This window comes from Prionailurus bengalensis, chromosome B4 (assembly GCF_016509475.1).
Source record: "Prionailurus bengalensis isolate Pbe53 chromosome B4, Fcat_Pben_1.1_paternal_pri, whole genome shotgun sequence".
Classification (NCBI taxonomy): Eukaryota; Metazoa; Chordata; class Mammalia; order Carnivora; family Felidae; genus Prionailurus; species Prionailurus bengalensis.
In genome coordinates this window covers 63685183-63700113 of record NC_057358.1, presented here as the reverse complement: position 1 = coordinate 63700113, position 14931 = coordinate 63685183, and the positions used below count along the sequence as shown (strand labels likewise).

General features: G+C 38.1%; 1 protein-coding gene across 6 annotated transcripts in view; it reads left to right on the top strand.

Annotated features, from left to right (window-relative positions):
- DENND5B (DENN domain containing 5B) overlaps window positions 1-14931 on the top strand; it is a 195057-nt gene that overhangs the window by 18201 nt on the left and 161925 nt on the right. The window lies entirely within an intron of this gene.

Below are 14931 nucleotides of genomic sequence, written 5' to 3'. Positions count from 1 at the left end.
AATTCTTTCCCTCCCTTCTTCTTGCCCTCCCTTCCTTTTATTGAAGGAACCAAGAATGGGTGCATGTTAATTTACACGAAGTGTAAAAATTCTGTAATTAAGAAAAATATAGAAACTGGCCAGATACAAGCTGAGACTTATTTTTGAATTAGGATAATTTGCTGGGCATTAATTAGTAAATAATTTACCTTCTTTTCTGCAATGCTTCAGTTTGTAGCTAAAATGCACATTTGTTCTGTGACAAGTTTTAGCAGTGCATTTGGAATGCATCTGTATTCTTCAGCTATGAGGCAGTAAACCATATGCTCTTTAACATTTTGGAGTTTGTACGGCAAACAACCATCTAACCAGTTGGAATGATTGCAGGTGCTTGCAGTGGGTTCTAGGCATTCCCATCTAGAATGTCCAGGTCATCTGTTACTGCTCTAGAACTGTGTGTACCAATTAGCTGATAATGCATATATGGTGTTTACCATAGAGCCTGACTGGATGTAATTGCTCCATAAACATTAGCTATTATCCTCATAAACATAATCGATTAGAGGAAGTCTCAGATACTTTGATGAGATTTAAGGGGTTGATGGGACTAACTATTTCAGATGTTCCAAGACAATCCTTGGGGTTGTATCCTTTTTTACTGACAGATAATTTTATCCATTTAAAATAAAATAGATAATACATTTATGTGGTATCTCATTTTCAGAAGGTAGAAAAAAATTGTATTAAAAAATGTATCTCATCCTTTTCCCTAGCCTTCCAGTTCCTTTCCGCAGACACACTTATAGTTATCACTTTCTTTGTGGATGTTTCTAGAGGTATTCTTTGTGTTCCGATATGGTTTTTTTTATTAATCTTAGATTATACTCTTTGAACTTTGATGTATTTCTCTTACCCATGTTACTGCCTTTTTACTTTATTTGATAATAATAATAATGAAGGTATTGCTCAAATTATATTTTTTATTTAAAGCAAGTCAGGGGCGCCTGAGTGGCTCATTTAAGCGTCTGACCTCAGCTGAGGTCATGATCTCACGGTTCGTGAGTTCGAGCCCCGCGTCGGGCTCTGGGCTGACAGCTCAGAGCCTGGAGCCCGCTTCAGATTCTGTGTCTCCCTCTGTCTGCCCCTCTGCTGCTTGCACACATCTGTCTCTTGCATTATCTCAAAAATAAATAAACATTGAAAAAAATTTTTTAAAGCAAGTCAGATACAGTCCCTAGTTTGCAGTCATGTTCAGAGATGTTAATGAATTGTATAAGTTTACATTGCTAGTGGCAGAATTAGAACCAGAAGGAAGGTTCTTCTGCGCCCAAATCCAGGCTCCTTATTCATTACAGAGGAACTTAGCCATTCTCTTATGTGAAAGAGCCCACCTCCCTAATTTGATGGAAAGCAGTGCACTTATACTTAAAACGAATAATAGGGGCGCCTGGGTGGCGCAGTCGGTTAAGCGTCCGACTTCAGCCAGGTCACGATCTCGCGGTCCGTGAGTTCGAGCCCCGCGTCAGGCTCTGGGCTGATGGCTCAGAGCCTGGAGCCTGTTTCCGATTCTGTGTCTCCCTCTCTCTCTGCCCCTCCCCCGTTCATGCTCTGTCTCTCTCTGTCCCAAAAATAAATAAACGTTGAAAAAAAAAAAAAAACAAAAAACGAATAATAGTAAACCTGTTATATGTTGACTTAAATCACATTCTAAATGAAAACAGGATTAACTTTGGGCCATTTTACATGGGAATCACAAATTTTGTTGACTGCCCATCTGTTTTCAGAGTAGGTTTTCTACATGTAGTTGACTAAAGGCATCCACATAAGTAAGACATATAAATTAGTCAAGAGGGCTCAACCACATAAATGTAAGAGGACCCCATAGATACACTCTTTTCTTTTTAGTAGGTAGTTGAAGGTTATACACATGTTGAATTAATAAAAGTTTTACTTAGAAAAAAGCTTTATTGGGGGGGTGCCTTGGCAGCTCAGTGGGTTAAGCGTCTGGCTTCAGCTCAGGTCATCATCTCACAGTTCATGAGTTCGAGCCCTGCATCAGGCTCTGTGCTGATAGCATGGAGCCTACTTGGGATTCTTTCCTCCTCCCTCCCCCCCCCATGCCCCTCCCCTGCTCATGTGCACACGCTGTCTCTCTCTCTCTCAAAATAAATAAACTTTTAAAAAAAAGTCTCTTTCTCTTAACACCTTCATTATAAATAGGCTTGTCAATAGAACTACTTGATTATGTTAACTATTCCTATGGGACAAAGTATCCTAACATACAGCGCTCAAAACAGATGTTTATTATCTTGCATACTTTGTGAGGGTCAGGAAACCAGAAGCAGCTTAGCTGGGTGGTTCCAGCTCAGGGTTTCTCTTATAAGTTTACAGCCAAGCTGTTGGAAGGGGCTGCAGCCCTCCTAGGGCCTGGCCCAAGTGTGGCTGAAGCATCAGAGTCACAACCTGTGTGATTGTGGGCAGGCCTCTCTGTTCCTCACCACTTGGGCCTCTCCATAGGCTGCCTGCATGTCCTAATGGCATGGCTGCTGGTTTCCTTCAGAGCAAGTGCCCAGAGACAGAGAGAGGTCCGTGACGGAAGCCAACCTCTTTTACAACCTAATCTCAGAAGTGGCATACCATCATTTCTGCCTTATGCTTTTGGTCACACAGACCACCCCTGCTTGGTATACTGTGAGAGGGAATTCCACAAGGCTGTGAGTTACCAGAGGCAAGGTCGTTTAGAGCCATCTTGGGGGCTAGCTACCACACTGATTTGGGCAATGTTAAGGCTCTTAAACTTCTGATTTAGGACCTAAAAACTTTAGGAACAATTTTTAAATAGAGTATACAAAAGCTGTAGTGGTGTGCAGGATTTTAAAGCAATTTGTATTTGCAGTAAATAATACAGATCTACTATTTTAGAGAAGCAGTACTGCAGAGTTTGAGCTTGGGCTCTGAAGCCAGACTGCTGTGGACAAGTTACTTCAATTCTCTTTACCTAATAGTAATAGTACTCTTAACTGCTCTTCGGATATGCTGGTCAAATGCTTAGAATAGTGCCAGGCACATAGGGGGTGCTCAGATGTGATGTTTATTATTTTTATGGTTAAAAGAACTTGAGAATACACGTGCACTCAGCTGCTTTTGTGTCTGGAATATATGGTGCATCATTGGAAGTTGAGTCTGGAGAGCTAAGCAGGAACAGTGTGCTGAGGGAAGGATGGGCCTTCACCTCTGCTGGCTATACATAGTTGATTTGTGTTTTTGCTGTTGCTTACCCTTGGCAATTAGTGTTTATTTTAAACTACTTTGTTTAAAAAGAAGTGGTTAGCTTTTGTAGCACTTTGTCCATTTCTGCTTCAGTAGTAACACCTGGATTTATGCTTCAGCCTCAGCAGTTCATGGCACACCGGTGTTCCTTTCTTTTCTCTTTTAAAAATTTTATGTAATAGTCCTAATTTGAAAGAGAAGTTATGATGGTATTGCTCTTTAAAAAAGAAAATGAAAATGAGAAAAAAAGGAATGAAAAGCGTTGTAGTGGAGGGGAACAGAAAAGTGCTTGATAAATTATGTAAGGAAGCATTTGGCTTTGGTCAGAAATTTAGTTGTTAGCCAGCTGTAAGCAAACCCATCTGGCACACTTTTCATTTATTCTTCTGAAATATTCATGGACTCCAGCAGTCCCTGCCTTGTTTCCATTAGATCCTCACATATTCTCATCTTCCGGTAGCCAGTCTGGAGTTACAGTGGGTTGCCCTTGTTTTGTTTCCTTGTTGCTGTCGGTGTAATCAATAAAGAATAGGCACTCAAGGAAAGGTTTATATATACTCAAGTTTCTTACAAAATAAGTTGTGGAGCAAATGAAATAATGTAAGATTTGAGAACAGTCAGTCACTACAGTGCATTATGCTTTAAAGTATTTGTGGTACTTTGAGCATCTCTGAATTATGAATCTCTCCTGATTAGTAAGCAGTACCCTTCATTTTTATTAAAGATATTTTATTTTGACTTAGAGACCATGTGATTAGTAAACGTAAATTTTTTAATTTATAAAAGACATTTGCATGTTTCTTGTTAAATCCTGGAGATCTTTTGAAATCAAATGATTGTAGATCAAGGAGATCATAAGTAATCCTTTTTTATATTTTAAAATTAACTTTTATTTCAGATCATTGATACTAGGATTATTTGGCATTCAAAAACAAGTTCTGAAAATTTGTCATATAAATTATTCTCAAAGCTCATGAAACTGCTGTTTTACTGAATAGTAACTTGAGATTCACCTGGTTATTCCTACTTCTTTTTTTAAGAAGAAACTTGGCTACTATTTAGGAATGTCTTCGATGTTTGAATATGATTTCCTTCCATTAGCTCCCTGTTTTACATGAGAAGACAGCCCTCTTTTTTTTTTTTTTTTAAAGGAGGTTGGCAGTTGTGTTCATACCAACTGCTGAGATTTTACCTAGTTGAGTGATAGATTAAGATTTTAAAAACAGTGGGGTCAGTCTTTTCATTTTTGTAGGTTAACATTGTGACAGCAATGTTGAAAACTAGGGGCTGTTTGTGTCAAATTTGTAGGATACGGATTTTAATGTTTAAGTCGAATCTTCCTTTGGTTTATCTTTTTTTTTTAGCTTTGGCTCTTTTGTCTGCTCTGGCTTTGCAAGATGAAGAAACATAATGTCTTTTTTGGGGTCAGTGCTTCCCAGAAACCTGGCTGACTCTAATGGTCAATAGGACCCATTTGCCACCTTTTGAACAAAGGATTTGAAGGCCTTGCAGGCTGCCCGTCTGTCTTGGGAAGCTTTGTGCAGCCAGTGTGCGAAAAGAAGTTTTATTGGCAGAAGCAAGCCTTTTCTACATAAGTGCTAAGAGTGTGTAAGATACAGTTTCTCTGTAAATACTTAAAGTGTATTTAGTTTTGTGCTGTGTTATAAGTCATCTGATTTTGTTCCCATGTTTAAGAAGAGGTGAGTTGGACAGAATTAGAATTGAAGTTATTATGCAGTTTTTTTTAGAGTTGAAAGAAGCTGAAAATTAGTTGCTTGTATCACCTATTATTTAATTCATTTTATTTTTCTTGTAAAATTATCATTTCCCAAATCATATACAAGCCATTTTTTTTTTTTTAATTAAATTTGGGAGTCATTCTGTAGTATAAAATGTGTGAACTCTCTACCCATGAGTACTTAATTTGCTATTTTGTCAGGTAGACTTTTGGGGCACTGATGAGGTAGGGCTGGTCAGGTGTATTAACATTATTTCTAAGCATATCTTTCTGCCCTCTAACCTTAAAGCTATTTGAGGGAACCAGGTTAGCATGGTAGTTAAGAGCATGCGTTCTGGAGTTTAAAGTGCCTGAGGTTAAATGTTTATTTATTTTTGAGAGAAAGAGAGAGAGAGGGAGCAAGCGAGCACAGGGCGGAGAAGCTCCGAAGAGGGCTCCGCTCTGTTAGCAGAGAGCCATCAGGAACTGTGAGATCATGACCTGAGCTGAAGTGGGACACTCTGCCAACTGAGCCACCCACGCATCCCTAAAGTACCTGAAATTAAATCACAGTTCTGCCACTTGTTGTGTTGGCCGTTAAACATTCTTCTTCTTCTTTTTTTTTTTTTTTTTTTTAAGTTTATTTATCTATTTCAAGAGAAAGGGAGAATTCCAAGCAGGCTCCACACAGGTAGCCCAGACCCTGAAACAGGGTTCCATCCCAAGAAACCATGAAATCATGACCTGAGCCAAGATCAGGGGTCAGGCGCTCAACCAACTAAGCCACCCAGGTGCCCTGTCCCTTAAATTTTCTGGGCCTTACTTTATTATTATTTCTAAAACAGGGGTGGGGGCACCTGGGTGGCTCAGTCGGTTGAGCATACGAATTTAGCTCAGGTCATGATCTTGAGGTTCGTGAGTTCAAGCCCCGCATGGACTCTTGTGTGATAGCTCAGAGCCTGGAGCCTGCTTCAGATTCTGTGTCTCCTCTCTCTTTCTGCCACTCCCCCACTCGTGCTCTGTGTGTGTCTCTCTCTCTCTTTAAAAAATAAATACACGGGGCACCTGGGTGGCTCAGTCGGTTAAGTGTCCGACTTCGGCTCAGGTCATGATCTCACGGTCCGTGGGTTTGAGCCCCGCATCGGACTCTGTGCTGATAGCTCAAAGCCTGGAGCCTGCTTCGGATTCTGTGCCTCCCTCTCTCTCTGCCCCTCCCCCGTTCATGCTCTGTCTCTCTCTGTCTAAAAAATAAACACTTAAAAAAAAAAGTAAATAAATACACATTAAAAATAAAACAGGGATGTATTTAACTATAAAGTTGGTAGGTTGATAAGTAAGATAATGTACAATGTCTGGGATACATAGGAAACAATACATATAACCTATTATTCACCTTTATAACCTCTTAGCACCTTGTACAGTGCCATGCACATAATAGATGCTCGCTGCACATTTTTTGAAATGGGAAACTTCCAGAATATGTAGCCAGTGTGGTCAATATATTTGATAAATTTACTGAAAAGAAAAAATTATCATGTATTTGATATTTATACCTCATTTTGAGCACAGTCACCATACTTGAGGCCACATCTGCTCCTATCATGGGCCTATATAACATTAGGTGCTCAGTACATGATTAAACAAATTATTGATTTTTCATTTCCCCATTGAAATGTAAGTTTTTCCAGAAGAGACTCATAAATATGGAGAGCAAACTGAGGGTTACTGGAAGGGATGGGGGGGGGGGATGGGCTAAATGGGTAAGGGGCACTAAGGAATCTGCCCCTGAAATCATTGTTAAACTATATGCTAACTAATTTGGATGTAAATTTAAAAAAAATGAAAAATAAAACAAGTTAAAAAAAAATAAATGTAAGTTTTTCTGTTTGTCACTTTATGCTAAACTGATTGGTTTTAGGTGTCTTTTTTTTTTTTTTTTATGTTTATTTTTTGAGAGAGAGAGAAAGCAGGAGCGGGAGAGGGGATGAGAGGGAGACACAAAATCCAAAGAAGGCTCCAGGCTCTGAGCTGTCATGACGGCACTGAGCCTGACGTGGGGCTCGAACCCATGGCCCATGAGATCATGACCTGAGCTGAAGTCTTGACGCTTAAGCAACTGACCCACCTGGGTGCCCTTTAGGTGTCTTTTTTGAAAACTGAAACTATGAATTCAGGAAGTCAGATGTTGGCTAATCGGATTTAAATGATGAGATTCTTTTTTTAAAAAAAATTTTAAACTAAGCATCAAGTCTCAGGTAAGGATCTTAGAGACAAACTGTTAAGGGTATATGGATCAGAAATTATTATTTAATATATTTGCATATGCCTGGAATTAGGGTACATTTTCTTGCTATTTCTCTGTTGCCATGTGTAGGTAAGGAAATGCTTTGCTATGCTTTAAATTGTGTTTTGTTTTCCCCCCATGACACTCTCACATTAGTGTGTAGCAGCTGTATGTTTATGACTCAGATAGAACCTCTGAGTATATACAGATTCTTTTTTGGTAACTGACCTCTTTTCTTCATCCTTTGTATATGGAGTTATCTTTTCAAGTCCCTAAACGTGAGTAGGGTCTTGACAAAAGGTTCTAGCTAATCCCTTACTCCATTTTCTCATGGGAATATTCCCTGTAATTCTAGTTTTTGGTTTTTTTTTCTGCAGTCTTTGTTAGGTGAGATGAGTTCACCAAAGGTAAGTTCCGTGTGTGTGTGTGTGTGTGTGTGAGTGTGAGTGAGAGTGTGTAGGGGGGGCTCTGGTTGTAATTCAAATAGCATGGACAGAGTAGGCCTCACTGAGAAGTGATTTTTGAACAGAGACTTGAGAGAAGTTAGGGGAGTTAGCCAAGTAGATATTTGACATAAATGCCTTTTGGGCTAGGAGAACAGGAAGAGCAAAGGCCTTCAGTGGGGCCATGACGGTTTTCTAGTGACTTAAAGGAACCTTTAGGAGACAGGGAGAGTGAACAAGGGGAAAGAGTAACAGGGCAGAAGGGTTACAGGAGGTCAGAAAGGCCTTGTTTTTTTGAAAGGGCTTTGGTTTTAACTCTAAGGGAGATGGGGAGGCATTGCAGGTTTGAACACAACACAGACCCCTGACTTTTAAAAAGATAAATTTGGCAGTTGTATGAAGACTAAATTTAGAAGTACAGGGAGATTTGTTAGGAAGCTTGCAATAATCTAGGTAAGATATAATGGCAGCTCGGAACAGATGGTGAGATGTGATCAGTTTCTGGATATATTTGGAAGATTGAAACAATAGGATTTCATTACAAGTGGTGGGGTGTGAATGAAAGGGAGAAATCAAGGGTGGCTGCAAAGATTTTGACTTGAGTAGCTTGCCATCGACTTAAATGGGGAAGACTGTTGGACGGGTTAGAGAAGGGGTGGTACAAATTAGGGATTCAGTTTTGAACATGCTGAGTTTGAGATGCCTGCTAGATATCTTAGTCAAGGATGCAGTTAGATGTATGAGTTTGGAGTTAGAAAAGATTGAGCTGGAATTACAAATTACACATGTGTTTAAGTCCTTGGGACTAGATAAGATCACCAAGGGAGAGATACAGATTCAGAAGAGGAAAAGGGCCAAAGATAGCTCTTAGACACTCTAACATTGAGACTGTATCAGTAAAAGAAAGAAAAAAAGAATAAGCACACTTAAAAATTTTTGGGTATAAAATTAAGAGGGTTTTTTTTTGTTTGTTTTTTTTGGTTTTTTTGGTTTTTGAGAGAGGAGAGAGAGTGTGCTTGCGTGAGGGGCAGAGAGAGAGAGGGAGAGAGAGAGAATCCCAAGCAGGCTCTGCGCCATGACTGCAGAGCCCAATGTGGGGCTTGAACTCACGAACTGTGAGATTAAGACCTGAGCCAGACGAAGAATTGGAGGCTCAACTGACTGAGCCACCCAGGCACCCCAATTATGAGTATTTTTAAAGGATATAATAAGATGGCAATAGCACTCGAAGTATCTTTTTCTTTCCCCTCTTTCTTCTCATAAAATTCTTAAATTTTTAAAATTTAGTAGTAAGCTTAAGGTCACAGTAAACACACAGCCAACTCTTTTTCTGGTGGATTAACATCTTTTGATTTTGTCCCTTTCACTACTTCATTGGTGTTCTTTTTTTTTTTTTTTTTAAAGCTTATTTATTCTGAGAGTGAGAGAGATGGGGAATGGGGAGGGGCAGAGAGAGATGGAGAAAGAGAGAATCCTAAGGAGACGACACTGTCAGTGCAGAGCCTGATGCAGGGCTCAAACTCACAAACTGTGAGATCATGACCCAGGCTGAAATCAAGAGTCAGATGCTTAACTGACTGAGCCACCTGGGTGCCCCTACTTTATTGATGTTCTTAAATCTTTGATTAAACTTCTTTAATTGCTAAGCAGATACTAATAAATGCTATCAGATCCTTATATTTCCATTATACTGAACAGTGAAACAAAATACAGACTATCCTTACTGCCAACAATATATTCATCTATAAATTCTGAAAATGATCAGCTATTGAGCACAGTAGGTTTTAAATTTTTTGCTTGTGTTTTTACTCCTTGCCTGAGATAATTCCAAAATATTTGTGTTCTGGCAACTTTATGTGCTTAAGCAGTACATCATAATGAATGATAGAAGGTAGCTGATATAGCTGATGGAAAATCCTTGCCAGTGCTTCCAATTAGATTAATGGATCTGATTCTGAACTAAAATATTGCTTAGGGGAGAAGGTGTCTTCCTTCTCTCCTTCCATTCTGTGTTCCCTGTTCTTAAGCTTGTCTTTGCAATTGATTTGTTGAGGAAAAGTATCTTACGGAGAGTACCTTGATTTGCCATTAGTTCATTTATTGTACTAATGGAAGAGTTCAAGTAAAATAGGTTGGAGATGGATTATTTTCCCTTTCCTTGGTAATAAGGATTATCTGTCAGTACTAAGATGGTAGAAAGTTTGTTTTCCATTTTTCACCTGTGGTTAAAATGTTTGTTCCAAATGATGTATTTACCATTGAATTAAACTGTATTTGGTGATTGAATGACTGATATTTTTAGGGAAGTATATTTTTCTCTTTCCCATATAGATAATGCTTCAACAGTGCTGAACAAATGACAGTCAAAAGAGTTTTAAAGCAATCCTAATGAAGGATGAAATGGTATTAGTTGCATTTGTTAATAAAAATCAATGTCAGACTATGTTCATGAGGTTTCTAGTTTGAAGAACCACAGAGTTTCAAATACTAAAATAAACTTTCAATTGCTAAATGGACACATAGTCATTTCTTATTCATTAGATTGATTTGTGTCTGGGTTTTTCTCTATAATTAAGCCAGTCCTTTATAAGGAGGGAAGTAAATGAAAGTTGATTTTAGAGCATTGTGCAAAATGTGTTTTTTTCCATCAGTGTGAGTATTTTTCTTGTTTTGTTCATGGAGTATGGGTTCAGAGAATTGTTAATACAATACCAAATTTTATTTACAGGGTCAAAATAAGTCTTGTAAATAAAAGTTTGTGCCCCTTGGGTACTAAAAGACTGGGAATTGAGTTATTTGGATCTTGCATCTAAATTTTTGGAGTTCTAGGAAACATTTTATGTTAGACTCAGGAGGTCTACAAGTTTCCATAGATCAAGGAACTGTGGTTCAGTTTTCTTACTTTGCCATTCTTTTGGTTTCACTGGAATAATCTTTAATGGGAAAACTGAGAACTCATGTCACTGGGAAGTGTCACCAGTGCAATTGCCTTTCACTCCATGCCCCAGAAAAAGAAAAAAAAAAGGAGGTGCAGGGAAGCTGTGATCCATATTGGTACATCACAAAGAAGGAAATTTAGAACTGCTCTCTATGAGGAGTTACTAAGAAGGACAGTAAAACTTTGTGCTTTGTGATAAACTTCCATATTACTTGAGAAAGGACACACTGAGTATAGTCACAGCTAGATTATCACCATAGTGGGCTCCTAAAACTGGTCTGTGTGGTTGGTTTTGTTCTGGGGGGTTAGTTTTTGAGAGAAAGACAGTGGGAGTGGGGGGGGGGGGTCAGAGAGAGAGGGAAACACAGAATCTGAAGTAGGCTCCAGGCTCTGAGCTGTCAGTACAGAGCCCGATTTGGGGCTTGATTCATGAACTGCTAGATCATGACCTGAGCCGAGTCAGACACTTAACTGACTGAGCCACCCAAGTGCCCCATTATCTTAACCTTTTAAAACTCCATAATATAATTTGGAGATGACCCCATGTTAGATCTATATTATCCTTTTTTTTTTCTTTTTTTAAGAGAGGGAGAGAGAGGTAGAAAGTGTCAGCAGGGAAGAGGAGCAGAGGTGCAGGGAGAAAGAGAGAATCCCAAGCAGGCTCCACACTCAGCGTGGAACCCCATGCAGGTTTTGATCCCAAAACTGTAGGATCATGAGTTGAGCCGAAATCAAGTTGGACTCAACTTGACTGAGCCACCCAGGCAGGCGCCCCTGCATTATCCTTTTAATGGCAGAACATCATATACTTTATGATGTACTTTTATTTATTTACATATTGTCTTCCTATAGGTTCTTAGATTGTTTCAAATTTTTTATTATAAATAGTATTGCACAGAACTTCTAGTAGGAAGATATTTGCACACATTTTAAATTATTTCCTTAGGTCACATTTCTGAGGGAAACTGCTGGGTCAAGCAGCGTGTGTGTGTGTGTGTGTGTGTGTGTGTGTGTATACACACACATATATTACCAAACTGCCTTCTGTAAAGGCTGTACCAGTTTACTTTTCTACCAGTATTGTTGAAGGAATAGTATTGGTTTTGACATTTCTTTTTTACCCTCCACTGTGTATTTTGTTAAGAAGACATACTCCACTGAAAAATTCAGAATCTCTTCATTCTGTAAATAATAGGTTTCTTAATATTGTTCTGGAGAAACCTCTGGAATTCCCATGTGTCATAAAACTCTCTTCTGAAAATTAAGAATGGCTTCTTATGAAAGCCCATATGGCTGAAAAAAAAATTTTTTAAACAATACAAAGATACCATAATTAAGGTAACATTTACCTTTTAAAATAATTTTAATCTAAGGTTTTATTCTTAATTTTCCTTAGTCATAATTTTTTCCTTAGAATTAAGGGGAAAAGGCAGTGCTTTTTTAGTGTAACAAGAAGATTTGGTTATCATTGCTGATGGGGTCGGTGGTACATTTTAACTCATTTCTGAACTTTCCTACTGAAGCCACAATTAGAAAATGAGCCTGGCTTTCAGTATTGTGTTTATTGATCCTATGCTAAAAGGCCCAAGTTTTCAGCTGCACTCGATAATATATTCTCTGTATAAGGAGACTATAGTACTGACCTTTGAAAAAAATACATAGCCATTAATTAATTAAATTGGTCTCCTTGAAGGCTCTCTTGCTGAAAAGGTCTGTCCTTTTACCCAAAGGAGGAAGAGGTTTGATTAATTTACAGATTCTGCTCTAGTACATATTATAGTATTTGGGAAAATGTCAGGTTCTCATGAATTTAAAAAATATATATATGGGAAATTCATTTGTTAATTGAATTCATTTCCAGAAGGATGTGGTGGGAATCAGCTTTGTTGAGAGGCAGTATGTCATGTAAGGAAAAAACCCCTGGTCTCACAATCAGATACTCTGAATTTTATTCCTTTTGGGAGAGTCATTTAACCTCTTTAAGCCTCTCTTTTCTCAACTGAGTGGAGTAGTTTCAGCTGCCCTTCAGAAAATTTAATGAGGATGCCAGTTACCTAAGGATCGTATTAAAATACAAGCTGGGTTAAAGAAAAAGGAGGGGGGCGGGGTGCCTGCGTGGCTCAGTCGGTTAAGCATCCGACCTCGGCTCAGGTCATCATCTCACGGTTCGTGGGTTTGAGCCCCGCATTGGGCTCTGTGCTGACAGCTCAGAGCCTGGAGCCTGTTTTGGATTCTGTGTCTCCCTCTCTGCCCAGCACTCACTCGCTCTCTGGCTCCCTCTGTCTCAAAAAATTAAATAAACATTAAAAAAAAAATACAGGCTGGTTCAGTAGGTCTGAGCTGGGCCTGAGGCTCTGCATTTCTAACAAGCTCCTGATATGTCAGTGCTACTGGACCAACTATCACAATTTGAATAGCAAGAAATTAAATGATATCTGTCTTTCCTTCTAGTTCTGAAAGTCTGATTCTTACTTAAGCTATTATTGGCATTAAGACTACTATCTTAACGTTTTAAATATTTTTAATATGGTAAGGTTTAAGTAAAATAAGACAAGCATTTTTACAACTTTCAAGTTTGCTAGTAAGAATTTTTTTCTGATCATGTGTAAGACTTGTTTTAAGATACTCCAACACTCACTTCCTTCCCATAAAATGTTTGGAGAGGAATAGATAAAACAAGAATAATAAAATACTGATATTGTTGAAGCTGGGTGATGAGTACATGGGGTTCATTATACTTTGTCCTTATTCTCTGTTCTTAGGTATGTTTGAAAATGTATATAACAATAAAAAAGAAAAAGTAAAATACAAAAATAAATGTGAATCTGCCAGGGTTATAGACTAAGGTTTTGTGTGTGTGTGTGTGTGTGTGTGTGTGTGTGTGTGTGTACACACACATATATGTTTTTTATATTTATATATATATATATATATATATATATATATACATACACACATGTATGTGTGTATGTAGCTTCAGGCAATGGTTTCTCAGTACTAACTTGTCTTGTAGGAAGCAATGTGGTAATAACCTGAAGGAAACTCTTGGAAGGAAACAAGCATAATGGCTAATGAAGCACATTTGCTACAAACAGAGAAACTCAGAGCTGCCATTCTCCATGTGCAAGTCTTGGGCTGTTTGTTTCTGTTAAACATTGCAAATGTGTCTATGCCAACTAAACTTGAATGTGTTAGGGTGATATTTTTGGAAATTCACTCTAAAAACTGTAAACTCAACATAGATTTTGGTGGCTGTTGTTGAATGTATCAATCAAGTATTACCATATTTTTATAGGACGAAGATACTTAAAATAGGGTACAGGAAGTGCACATTAGGCAAATGTTTTCTACTGTTCCAAGGGTCTCTTAGATATAGGCTTATAATGTTGCTTTTAAATCCAGAGTAATTTTATACTCTGCCGTAAAATCTTGATTCCTACTAAATAGCTATTTTTGAGGGAGGAGTTGAAAACAAATAAAATGGAGAAAGAATGTAAGTTGAGCTTTGTTTTGATAAAGATTTGGGGAAATGCTCAGAATATGGTTATATAGAATGATACCTGTTTAGGAAATAACATTTTGATAGGAGATAAACAAATATCTAATATAAAGTTAACATCTGGATTAGTTGTTATATAGGTCCTATATATAGTTCATAATTTGAAAATAATATTTAAAAAGCACAAATTAGGGGTGCTTGGGTGGCTCAGTTGGTTAAGTGTCCAACTCTTAGTTTCGGATCAGGTCATGATCTCACGGTTCATGCATTCCAGTCCCATGTTGGGTTCTGCGCTGACAGCGCAGAGCCTGCTTGGGATTCTTTCTCTGTGTCCCTCCCCCACTGACTTTCTCTCCCTCTCTCTCTCTCTCTGTATGTGTCAAATAAATAAACTTAAAAAATATTTTTTAAAAAGCACAAATTAATGCTAGGTTATTAAAGAGAACTAGAAAATAAAAAAATGTTTTAGAAATGTAAACCCCAGCTACAACCATTGTTAATGTTTTGCTATGGTTCCTTTCATTTTTCAATGTGATTTATATAGTTTTTCTCCTACCTTATATTTCCTTTTTGTCCTATTTTTTTTCACTAAACATTGTAAATATGTACTTTTCATTATTCATTCTTCTGTAAATATTATCTGAATGAAATAATTATCTGTCAGGTCTGGGTGAAGACCTCCATGGCCTCAAATAGGAAATCTAGAAATATCTTTCTGCTTTGATATATTTTTAGGCCAGGTGCACATTGTCTATGATGGTGAGTAGAATGGATAAAGGAAGTCACTTTATGCTGGAGAGA